Here is a 12,731-nt window from a genome sequence, read left to right as displayed (position 1 = left end):
TTTAATGGTGTCCAGTGACAGGACAAGGGGCAACAGGCACAAACTGAAGTGCAAGAAGCTCTGTCTGAACATGAGGAAGAATTTAATTGCTTTGAGGGTGACAGAGCCCTGGAACAGGCTGCCCAGAGGGGTTGTGGAGTCTCCTTCTCTGGAGATATTCAAAACCCACCCGGACAAGCTCCTGTGCAGCCTGCTGTAGATGAACCTGCTTTGGCTGGTGGCTGGCTCTAAATAATCTCCAGAGGTCCCTTCCAACCCCAACCATTCTGTGCTTCTGTGATTCTGTGAAGTTTTGGCTTCTCTAATGAGAAGAGTCTAGAGCACAAGTCTTATGAGGAGTGACTGAGGGAACTGGGATTGTTTACTTTGGAGAAGAGGAGGCTGAGGGGAGACCTTATCGCTCTCTACGACTACTTGAAAGGAGGTTGTAGTGAGGTGGGTGTCAGCCTCATCTCCCAAGTAACTAGTGATAGGATGAGAGGAAATGATCTCAAGTTGCATCATGGGAGGTTTAGATTGGATATTAGGAAAGATTTCTTTACTGAACAATTGGTCAAGCATTGGAACAGGCTGCACAGAAAAGTGGTGGAGTCACCGTCCCTGAAGGTGTTCAAAAAATGTGTAGATATGGCATTTTAGAGCATGTTTTAGTAGGCATGGTGGTGTTGGGTTGATGTCTGGACTTCATGATCTTACAGGTCTTTTCCAACCTTAAGGATTCTATGATTCTATAAGTAGGTGTCATCTGGAACACCAGTGTTTTCTGGAATCTGGATACACATGTATATCACCAACGTGTGTTGGTGTTTTCTAGAGAACTGTTGGAGAAAGTAGAGTTGTTGAAACATGCAATGAATTTTAGGTACATTCACCTAAGGCTCAGAAATTTCCTGGATTCAGGCTATTAATGCAGATTTCAAATTTCTGGTGGACTCAAGTTCTGATCAAATCTATACAATCCCTGTAATCACATGTAACAGTCATTCAGGCTCTTAGTAACAGGCTTACAGAAACACAGAAGAAAAAAATCCCCCAAAGAAAGTAGGACAATAAAAGAAAACTATTCTGAGAGTCGGGAGAGTACAGAAATTAAGTAGATGCTTGCTTTCTTCCTGAAGCTCCAATCTTTGGGCTTCCTAAAGGAAATACAAATAAAAGAACACACCTCCTTCATTTGTAGCAAAACCAGCCTGCATCCTAATCTATTGGGTTTTCTGACAGACTCCTCAGCTTTTAAAAAAGTGTTTTCAGAAATACAAATGAACTTCTATCACACTATGTTGCAAGACAGATATTTTAAAGTTTTAGGTCTACAAGCTATTAGGTGCATTTTAGGAGAAACCTCTCTTGTGCACACTGGTAGTTCATTGCACAGCTGGAGTGCCTTTGGCATATGAAAGGGTTATAATGACTCTGCTGGAGATGTGCATTTCTTACATCTCTGTAACCACTGGCACAAAGCAGCTCTTAGCACTCTCCTGCTGCACGAGGATTTGCAAATTGCCAGGGGATGGGGAGCCCCAGATAGACAGCAGAGAGCGAGGAAAACTGATGTGAGGGGAGGCACCAAGCTCCTGCAGCTGGGAGCTCCCTTAGGAGAAACTGTGCTAAGGGTCTAGTTGCAGGCACTTTACTTCCACACGTAGACACTGCTGAGAGCAGAGATCCTGGTTTTTCTGTTTGATAAAGGAGGATAAAACAAGATTTCCCTGTAAAAGTGTATTTTGTGTGTCCTAAGGGCAACATGATAAGGAAATCACCTTGTCTTCAAATAAGCTGACAAAACAACTCAGTTCACAGTATGTACAAGGTTTCTAGCAAAAAAAAATGTGGAAGTCATTTGTAATTCTGCACCTGTCAGATGCTGTTACGAAACATACACTTTGTTTAATTGAGAAAGGATGTTGTATTGTTTGAAGAAGTAGCTTGATTTTGTTGAAAGTTGGTCTGTGTTTTGGAAAGGGACAAGAAGAACCTGCTTTTTATCACAAATGACCAGATCCTTATGATCCTCACCTCAGCAAAAGATATAATATCTGTATGCCAGAAGAAACTCCCTTGAAATCTTCCCAAGGATTGCTCAGGTGTTTTACATCTCAGTGGTGCCAAAACTGAAAAGAAAATTAACGTAAAATTCACACCTTCCATGATGATAGCCTCTAGGTATTAACCACTGCCATTATGATACTCAAGAGCACAACAGACCAAACGCACCTTGAATGCACTTTCTTTACTTTCAGCAAGGATGGTTACAAAGAGCATGCCTCCAGAGGTAAAAGTGACCCATTGCTAGGTACCTCCTTGGGCTGTTGTAAGAACGTTGCTTGCTTGGTGATATTAGGGGAGTTCTGAGTTGTGGTAAAAAGTGACTCTATTTCACCAGCTGTTCTGAGTCTTCCTGGTGAGGCGCTGACTTAGCCTCTTGTTGCTGCCTGATACCCTGATTTCTGTAACATACCTCTCATCCCTCTCTGCCTCGGGCTAGGGCTGCACCACAGTTTCCACAATGAAAGTCACCAGTCACAGACTGCATGCATTCGTGCACATATTTGATGTAAGATCACAGAATCACAGAATCACAGAATGGTAGGGGTTGGAAGGGACCTCTGTGGGTCATCTAGTCCAACCCTCCTGCCGAAGCAGGGTCACCTACAGCAAGCTGCACAGGACCTTGTCCAGGCGGGTCTTGAATATCTCCAGAGAAGGAGACTCCACAACCTCCCTGGGCAGCCTGTTCCAGTGCTCCGTCACCCTCAGAGGGAAGAAGTTCTTCCTCATGTTCAGAAAGATGGCTGCACTTAGCTTGTTTTCCACTGAACGCTACCTTCTTCTCCAGCTGTATGAACCTGGAAGTACCAGATAGATACCAGAAAAGTGCTTTCTAGGTAGCCATGTCAGCAGCTGCAAACCAGGACATTCAGTCCATGGAGCTACCAAGCACAGATACGCCTCTTATGGCTTTTACCTGTTTTACACAAGCAGAGAGAGGGCTGTGGGCTCTTGCAAAGAAGGTTGGCGTTCTGTGGTCTGCAGGGCCAGGGACAGCGCTTTGTGAGTGAGAGAGAGAGGGCTTCTCTGCCCCATCAGGGTTGCATTTTGTAGGGCTGGCATGCTGTGCTGCAGTGTGGCAGTGAGGAGTGATATCCCCCTCCGTAAGCCAGTGCTTGAATACCCTTTTGGGTTTGTTCTTTCTCCTTGTGCCAACTGCCTGACCTGGTAAGCAGGCTTCCCTTTGACACGAAGAACTTCTTGCTGACTAACACAACTCCACCCTTTGCTTGCTGGCTGCCTGCTTGCCTTTCCCCATGTCTTTTCCTATGAAAGATACATTCTTCTCTTCTTTTGTGCCCAGATCTGCATGCATATTCTTTGATTGCCAAAACTTTCCTGCATTCAATGGTTTGATCAGTTCCCAGATGTTTATTTGCATGTATATGAACATCCCAGCACTCCTCCCCCCACTTTTGTAAAATCATATAAATATTTGAAACAGAAAACCATGAATGTAATTTCCCCATTTTTGTTATTTTCAAGAAGTACTTCCAATATTGCAGTGGGGAGGGGGACACACGGGTGGGGTAGGGGGACAAAAAGCAGCGGAACCCACACTAAGATGTAGCCTTATTACTTGTGCACTAATAGAAAAGGACTGTACTACTGCTAACTTCAAAAGGAGTTTAATGTTACGTTCCTTCAGCATATGGAGGGTTTGTTTGATACCGACTTGATGAGGATTCTCTTGGGATCTATTCCACATCCTGCCCATTCCTTAGACAGATACTGTACATGATCCCCTTCCCTCCCCCTTGGAAATGGCTCATTGCCCTCTGTCTGAACTGCTTTACAAGGGTGGCTGTAGGGAGCAACTGGTAACGATGACAAAGCCTGCAGTGCATGCCAAGCAGTGGATGGTTCCTACAGGGGAAAATGCAGTCTGCAGACACCCTGCCTCCAAGTCTGACATCAGAGGCAGCTTTGCGCCTTATCTCCCAGCACTTACAAATGTGCTGTTAGGCATATCTTTTGCGTGAAGTGCTGGGTTTGAAAGCTGAGACAGGTGCAGGGAAGAATGAGATGCATGGGCAATTTAGGAGGTATGGTACACGTGGGTACAAAAACAAACAGTTCAGCAAAAGAGCTAGCTTTCTATTCTGGGCTTTTGTTGCTTTTTTGTGTCTCCTTCATTCTGAGACAGTACTCAGATATATTTCTTCTTTGTTCATAATACTGGCAACTTTCTTCTGGGCTTGCATAGAAATCAGAATCAGATACAGAAAGAAACTATGGGACTGGCAAGGCTGGGAGCCATAACAGAAACCTAAACAAGAAAACAGTGACTTATTTTTAACAGGGTGAGAAATTGTTCCTGAAGTTGCTCTCACATGGGAGGTAAGGTGACTCCACATTGCCTGTAGAAGGTAATTATATCTTCTGTCAGATCAACTCATATAACTGGGGTTGAAAACAAACAAGCGAACATGCTTTTAGGCAGAAGGGTTCTTTTTTAGTTTGGAAACGGAGTATAGGAGGAACGCATTAGCAAAGTAATAACCCCTCTACAGGGGTAACTGGATGAAATATTCTTGTAAGTGTTCACAGAACTTTTGGTCTCTTCTGACCTTAAAAGCTGTAGAGAAAGTAGTACCTTCCAGCATAGAAGTCTGTATTCCGTGCTGATGTGAAGTTATGGGTTTACTGAGAAGGGTAAGTACAGCAGAACTGTAGCATGATCTGCTGAGCACATGTGCTTTCAAGCTGGTTTTGTTGCACAAGAAGATCCCTTTCTCTTTTCCCCTTAACCCGACTGGGGCTGCCACCAGTCCCTAACTGTACCTAAATGATGCAGATCTGTAAAATTACTCAATTGTTTCCCTTTTCTGTAGCCAGTTTTTGTTTGTTTTGCTTTTTCCAGGATTGTTAAGGAGTTTCCTTTAATGGAAGGAGGTGGGTGTTTCTGAAGTTGTTTCATTTTACTTGGGTGGTGTGAGTCACATGAAGCCTTCTAGCTCTTTTCTTTGCTGCCTTTTTTACCAGTCCTCAGTTGTGTGCTTAAGCTGCTACAGTGTAAAAGCTAAAAGCCTGCACAGGTCTGTAAGATCCAAGAAACCAGTCTGTGAAAATCGTCTTACAGGGAAAGAGGAGGGAAACTTCTGGAGGCTCTTCATGTGTTGTGGCTCTTGCTTTCAGCAAAAGAGCTGCAGTTATTCAAGCCTTATGTTAGGTTTATTCCTTTACCATACGCTTGGTCAAGGAGGAGATGTCTACATTCTGATGTGGTTCTACCGTGTGTTTTTTCTCCTGTGAGTTGCTGGCTATATGATAACACATGGCATCCTCCTGACGCTTCACGTGACATACCTGATACGAAGATAATGCATTCTGGCTGAAGGACCAAGATGTGCAGAGCGGGGTCATGGCCAAACACACCCTGATTGAATTTGGAAGATGATTTCAGACTGTCCAGATTCCAGACAGTGCAGAAATACATGTCAGTGTAAGTGTATCTCCGCCTTTTTGATTTTCTTGACTACTGCTTGCTTGGATCTTGCCTAAGTATGGATACCACAGCTAATATGTCTAATCAGGTTGAATTGACAGGTCAAGGCCAACTGTATGAGTTTCAACAAGGCTAAGTGTCAGGTCCTGCACTTGGGTCACAACAACCCCATGCAATGCTACAGGCTTAGGGAAGAGTGGCTGGAAAGCTGCTCGGTGGAAAAAGACCTGGGGGTGGCGGTCGACAGTCAGCTGAATATGAGCCAGCAGTGTGTCCAGGTGGCCAAGGCGGCCAATGGCATCCTGGCTTGTATCAGGAATAGTTTGGCCAACAGGAGTAGGGAAGTGATTGTCCCCCTATTCTTGGCATTGGTGAGGCCACACCTCGAATACTGTGTTCAGTTTTGGGCCCCTTACTACAAGCAAGGCGTTGAGGTGCTGGAGCATGTCCAGAGAAGGGCAACGAAGTTAGCAAAGGGTCTAGAGAACAAGGGTTATGAGGAGCTGCTGAGTGAACTGGGGTTGTTTAGCATGAAGGAATGGAGGCTCAGGGGAGACCTTATAATTCTCTACAGCTACCTGAAAGGAGGTTGTAGCGAGGTGAGCATCAGTCTCTTTTCCCAAGTAACAAGTCATAGGATGAGAGGAAACAGCCTCAAGTTGTATTGGGGAGGTTTAGATTGGATATTAGGAAAAAAATTCTTCACTGTAAGGGTTATCAACTACTGAGAAGAGCCTGCCCAGGGAACTGGTTGAGTCACCATTACTGGAGATGTGTAAAAGATGTGTAGATGTGGTGCTTAGGGACATGATTTAGTGGTGGACTTGGTAATGCTAGGTTTGCGGTTGGACTCGATGATCTTAAAGGTCTTTGCCAACTTAAAGTGATTCCACAATTCCTCTGTGATTCCATGATTAGAGCTTAGTGTTGACAGCTTGTTTGTATGGTCAAAGGAGAGAGTTCAGCACCATCCAGGTATGATTTGGCCCATATGTTTGGGTGATCTTTCAATGTGCTGTCTCCTTTCTTTTGTCTAAGAAAGATGGCCATGCTTCTTCTAATGGAGCCCCTTCTGGTAGATACCTAAAGCTATGCATGACGAAAACAGGTCTAAGAGCTCTGGTTTTGGATTTACACTGCATGAGTAGAGTGATCTCCCTTCCTTCCACTCTCTTGCCTTGTTGAATTCAGCAGGGGTTGACACGGATGCAGGGGACAACATGAACAGAAAAACCTGCAGGGTCACAACCCAATTTATTCTTGATATGGGGAGGAAAAAGATATTAAGAGGGAATAGGCAAGAGGGTGCAAAAAATATATGGGTTTAGTGTAATGTAACCAATTATTTTAGAATACAATTGAGCCATTAATTGGAGCTGGGGGTTAAGAGAGAAAGGGATATTCTTTGGTAATATAAAGTAATTATCTATTGCCATTTCTCTTTTTGCTGCCATGCTTTTAAGCCTAGCTCAATTATCTATTATTGCACATAGTCTGTTACTAAGGTCAGCCTCCTCAACACAATGCAAATTTCTGTCAGTTTTCTTTTGTCTTACTGTGGCTCTGTAGCAAAGCCCATGAGGAAGTCAGTAATTCTGTCTGTTGAGCTGTGGGTAAATGGTCTGCAAGAAAGAGAATGTAAAGCCACATTGAATAGCAAGAATAAAACAAAACACTGAATATCTTTCAGTCAAGTGAGCACTACATATATTTGTGCACTGAATGAGACAGGACCATGGAAACAAGAGACAGTGGTGTTGGGTAATTAAATGTTCTTCCATAATGTAGGTGTTCAAGCGAGTGGGAATGTGAAGTTTTCCTGGACCTTCTGAATCAGCACATTTCTTAATTTCTTTTCTTGTCTCCCTGCCACATCCAGTAAAAAGCTTTGACTGAAGTTGATCCTCAGCATGGAAAATTTCAGCCCAAGCAGTTATTCTGATGGGAAGTAAAACAAGCTGAAAACATCACTGTAATAAGAACTATAAGGCAGCTTTAACAATAGGTGATACAGCTGGGAACTTCAGCTAGGTTAATTTGGACACATTTAGATCCATTGTGAAACTGAATAGATGCCCATAACTCCTTTTGTCTGCCTAGATGCTAGATTAGGGCTTAAGACAAGGAACCCCAATATTTGCTTGTCACTAGACAAGTAGCAATGTCACATTGATTGTAAGTGGAGAATTCTGAAGTAAGTGCTGTTCAGCGGGGTGATGAAGTTTGGGCTCAGTGCTCCTGCTCCACAGGAATTTCACCTAACTTATACTCTGACATTAATTAAAGCCCCAATGCTAATAACTAGCATCTCTTCTAGTATCTTCATAGATTTAAAAACTCAACTATTGCAAAGTATGACCAAATAGCCAGGTTAGAGTGGAAAATCGAAGTCCATGTCTGTTCTGTGTTCTGCGATTAACTGATCCCAAGCTTTTCTTCATGATCCATGAAGCTACCTTTTGGCAGGGAGTAGCCGAGAGTGGACTTTTGTAACCAGGACTTCTTGAAATGCAACGAGCTCTCCTTCAGTGAATAAAGGCACTGTCGGTACAGCTGACTTTCTTAACAAGATTTGCGGGGTTGTTCTATTATTCAGTTTATTCAGAGCAGGATTAATATCCTAACAACTGTTGCTCTAATCAATAATGAGTTCATTCTAGACAAATACGCAAAAAACAGAATTCAAATCTTCAAAGGTATAACTCACGAAGAATATTAAAATGTGTAGTGACACTGCATTTATTCTCAAGAAGTCTACCAAAAACAAAGCTAGCAGATTAATGGGTAGGTTTGCCATTAGCTTTGCATTTAATTCTATTTACTTGTATGTTAATTGCTTTTGTCTGATATGAATTATTTTGAAGGAAGAAAATGATTTTTTGATGTGCAAGGTGTGACTGATATGTAAATACAGCTAATATACAGGAAACACAAGAAGAAGAATGAAGAACTTCATGTGATGGGAGATTTAGTTAGAATAGAAGTTGCCATTAGATGTGAGCTTTCTTTTCTCCTGCAGGAATGGGAAATTAATATAACAAAGCTATTGTTACACATGCTGAATGCATTTAATATTTTTAATTAGGATGAATGGGCAGATGTTAGAAAATTCCTAATGGTGCTGCACACTGCTCCTTGTCATTTTCCCATCAAAATAACTCTGTTAGTGTGAGAGAATCACTGCAGATTTATTTGCCTTGCCGACTTGCTTTGCTCCTTTGGGCTTCCCTGAGCTCCTATTTTTCCTGTCATTTTGAGACATTAAGCACTATTTAATCAATGTGCTATAATGCCCCAGGCTTCATTAGTGTTGCTTGGCTCTCCTAATGGTTGCCCTTTTATAACGAAGCAGCTCAAATTATAGCACCTCAGCAAAATGTGCGAGGGATCTAGGCTGTTCCTGCGCTTCCAGGTTTCCCACAGTGCTGTCAGCCAGGGAGCGTGGTCTCATAACTGTGTGCTGGTGAGATCTTCGCATTCTCTTTGTTCGCTTTTGGGGTTGCCGACAGGCCAAATGAAACGTAGGTGGCAGAAAATGAAAATGAACGTGTGCTAATCTAAACTGCCAAGATGCAGGGTGATTTGCTTTTCTTAGAAAAAGTAACTCTTCCCTATTTAATAGAGGAAAAAAAAGGGAGAAAGGAGGCTGTATCCTCTTTTTTCAGGCAAGCTGCAACTCAGAGTATCAAGTGACTTTTTGCTACTAGGTTGTTTTAGGCCAGTTATTACCAAATACGGAGCGGTGTGCAGCTCTTGGTCTCCCTTTTAAATTCACCCTTCTCAAATGGAGTGTGAAACAAGTATCAGTTACTGCGCACAGAGTGAAGTGTATTGCATAGTGTCCTGCAGGGACTCTTCCCTTCTCAAGCTACCCTGCTGTGAAGTAAGAGAAGGGGCAGGGCAAGACCTTTTCCTCTCACTTAGCAGCTGCATATTGATGGAAACCCGTGGTAGTGCAAGAGGAAATGAAGCTGAGTCAAGCACCGATTTGCTTGCCTGCAGGTCTTGCTGGTACCTGGGTGGTAGACTTTCCAAAGAATTGGGAGGGATGAACAAAGAAAAACTGGAAAGCCTTGGGAAGAAGGTGGTGGGAAGAAGATTTGGACTGAAAAATACCGTGCTGTTATGGAAAAGGGATTTTGATACACTCCATTTTTGGTAAAATAATATTTGGAAGTTTTTATACATGTGTGAATGTTCCTGGTCAGGCATCCTATATGAATCTGAATTTTATGTTTTTGAAGTACTTTCATGGTTGTAGCAGAAGATAACCTTGTCAATCATTAAAAGTTAACACAGGACATGAGCAACATTCCAAGGAAGTCAATGAATCTTGCAAACTTTCAGGAGTATTGTAAAGGTTTTTGGTGAATTGTCCTTACAGGGCTTCATAGGGACCCAGCTGCATGGAAAAGAATATGCTCAGCAAGACTGTGCTGGGAAAGAGAGGGAGCATTGATGTTGCTCTGTGTCAAGTGTGACCTGATTTCCTTAGAAAGCTTCCTGATCTCTCTTCTGCCATATCGTGCCTGGCAGAAATGTTGCTCTGCTCACTTCATTATTCTACCACCAATAAGCAGTTGTCATTCATGGCTCCTATTCCTTTAATAAGATTTTGTTTTATGTTATTTTGACAGTTCATCATCATCTTGGTGGATTATATAGGAATTTGGATATTACTTTTGCTTGTTTCAGAGGACAGAAATATTATTGCAAGTGTTTTGTTTGTTCTCAGACTGGCTTGAGAAGTTTTCCTGTCAATGTGACTCACCAGTTTCTCCTCTGCAGTGACAACTGTTGAAATATATTTCTGGTTAACAACCAAAAGAAACACTTTTGTTAAAAATAATAATGAGAACAAAGCTTCTATGTGTTATGAAAACTCCTGCTAGTAGCACAAGAAACAGGGTCTGGTGTACCATGGTTTCCTGTGAAGATGTTTATTGTTTATATGCGTACCTAGGACACATTTGACTTACTTCCTCTGACGGTCAAGTGAAAGGAGCTGAAGATGTGATGTGCAGGTAGCTTGTCTAGCTCTGGATGGGCTGACTGGATGAACTTACTGGATGGTCACAAGAGATGATGCAGAAGGGGAAAATCTGTCCGGCCTAGCTTTAGCTTCACACTGGGAAAAAGTAATCTCTGCTCTTATGAAGGCTTTCACAGCCACCACAGAGCAATGCCAGAAATGTGCACTGTTGCACTCAATGCACCCACGTGGTCTATTTACCAATCAGTCAAGTCTCTGGAGCAGCTTAGATCACGTTGCAGCAGTCATTTTTCATGCTGCTCCGACGTACAAGATCATGACTGATATCTGCAGAACACAAAAAAATTTGCTTGATATTCCATGACACAAACAACAGCTTAGCTTTTGACCACTTGGAGGAGAATGAGGAGGGAGAAAGGAGGGAGCAAGGAGAGAATGTGAATAATTAAAGCCATTTGACTGATGCCTTCCTGTAGTTCCAAACTGCGAAGTCTGATATAGCTGTTTAATTTCAAAGGCAACTGAACCAAGTTTCCGATTTGTAGAGCAGAGCTTGGAACCAACATGACAACAGCATGGAAGAGCAAAATGACTGATTTTTCTCCCAGGTCAGCACTTAGCTCTCTCAGAGTTAAACATTTTCTGTGGATTATGCTTTTAAATCATTTGCAGCCTCAATTCACTGGTAATCCTGAAACAGAAGAAATGGAAGACTTTTCATTGCACTAAACATTTTAGACTCAGACCCCTGGGGGAAAAGAAGGGTTTCTTTCTGCAGGAAGCTGAAATCTGCATGAGACCTGTGCCTAGGCGGTGGCAGAGCACGTACCACTTTGGACTGATTTTGCATCCACACTCACAGTCTTGGGTCAGGATTTACTTCCTCTCCAGTAATGGGACTAGAGATGGCAAAGGAGGGAACAGTACTTTAAAAGCTCTTCTGTCCTTTACCTGGAGTCCAGACCCTGGGGTTTAACTCCTGGTCTGTACTATTCATGTCTGCTCTTCAGTAGTCCTGTTACTTGGAACATGTAAAGTACATGATGGATGTGAATAGTCACATGTGACTGGGTGAAGGTAAAATAAAACTAAAAAAAAGGCCCTGGGAACAGAAGTCAGTCGTCTTCCCTCTGCACCTCTGCCAGGCTGTAATATGTAATGCAAAATGGGGAAGCATCTGTCCAAAAGAACTGCTTTGAGGCAGTCCAACAGCTGGTTGGTTCCAGAGACTACAAATGTCCCTGTTCCCACAGCTCTGCTTTGGACAGCAGAGCAATAACTTGCCCAGAAGATTCTTTCACTGTGCTGGTAAGCCAGATAAATCTGTCTGGTGTCACTCAATTGACAGTCTTGTTTACCTTTTCAGTCAGCTTGCAAAATTGATTATATCCTCCTAACTTTAGCTCCTGTGTTTTCTTGTGCTCCCTTAAGAACTTGTGACGTGCTGAGCAAGCTGCCATGTTTTGGCACTGATATGACTAGTGCAAAGCATAGGCCAGCCATCTTCTCCAAGTTTAAGAATCCTCTTCTAGACTGTCTTAAACTTGGAGAATCTGGAAAAGGGTCCTTCTAGCCTGATAATATATGTTGTGAGGATGTATGGGATGGTCTTAACTTCCATTATTTAATAGTGCTCAGTGAAGGAAGGAGGCAGCCAATTAGACTCAGGGTAGCTCCAGCCTGACAGACTGGCTGATTGCACAGGATCAAGGCCATGGGATTTCCTAAAAGAGAGGTTTAACTTTGCTTGAACAAGAGTATCAGTTCCTAAACAGCTGATTAGCTCAGAAATCAGCACCTTTTTCTTTTGCCCAGCCCTTTGGTTTGCCTCATTGAACAAACCTTCCCTCAGGCTTGGACACTAGAGGAAATACTTTGCTGCAATTAATGTTCTGCTTACTTACCCAGCTATCACATGGACTTCAGGCTAAGCTCCTGTGCATAGAAATCAGACATTTAACCTTTGGCTCATTCAATGTGCCTCTTGCATGGAAGCAACAGCTTTAACATAAAGTGACTGGGTCACAGACATGGAGGAGGGGATTCTGTTCTGAAGTCACAGTGTAACAGAAATATGATAACTGCAAAATACACTTCTCTTCTTGTGTGTCAAAAGGGGAAGATAATTTAGGGAATCAATGTTGCCCCTCAGTTCTGTGTCTTCTCCCCTCACCCTGAAAACTCTGTGTCAAGCTGTGATGCAACCTCTGTTATTGAAATGGAATCTCTAGCTATATGAGT

General features: G+C 42.8%; 1 protein-coding gene across 2 annotated transcripts in view; it reads right to left on the bottom strand.

Moving 5' to 3' along the window:
* The window catches only part of KCNJ6 (potassium inwardly rectifying channel subfamily J member 6), a 170,007-nt gene that overhangs the window by 76,998 nt on the left and 80,278 nt on the right, over positions 1-12,731 (bottom strand). The gene's annotated exons all lie outside the window — the stretch shown is intronic.

The sequence above is a fragment of the Opisthocomus hoazin genome, chromosome 1, assembly GCF_030867145.1.
Source record: "Opisthocomus hoazin isolate bOpiHoa1 chromosome 1, bOpiHoa1.hap1, whole genome shotgun sequence".
In the NCBI taxonomy this organism is placed as follows: Eukaryota; Metazoa; Chordata; class Aves; order Opisthocomiformes; family Opisthocomidae; genus Opisthocomus; species Opisthocomus hoazin.
This window is presented reverse-complemented; position numbering and strand designations above follow the sequence as displayed.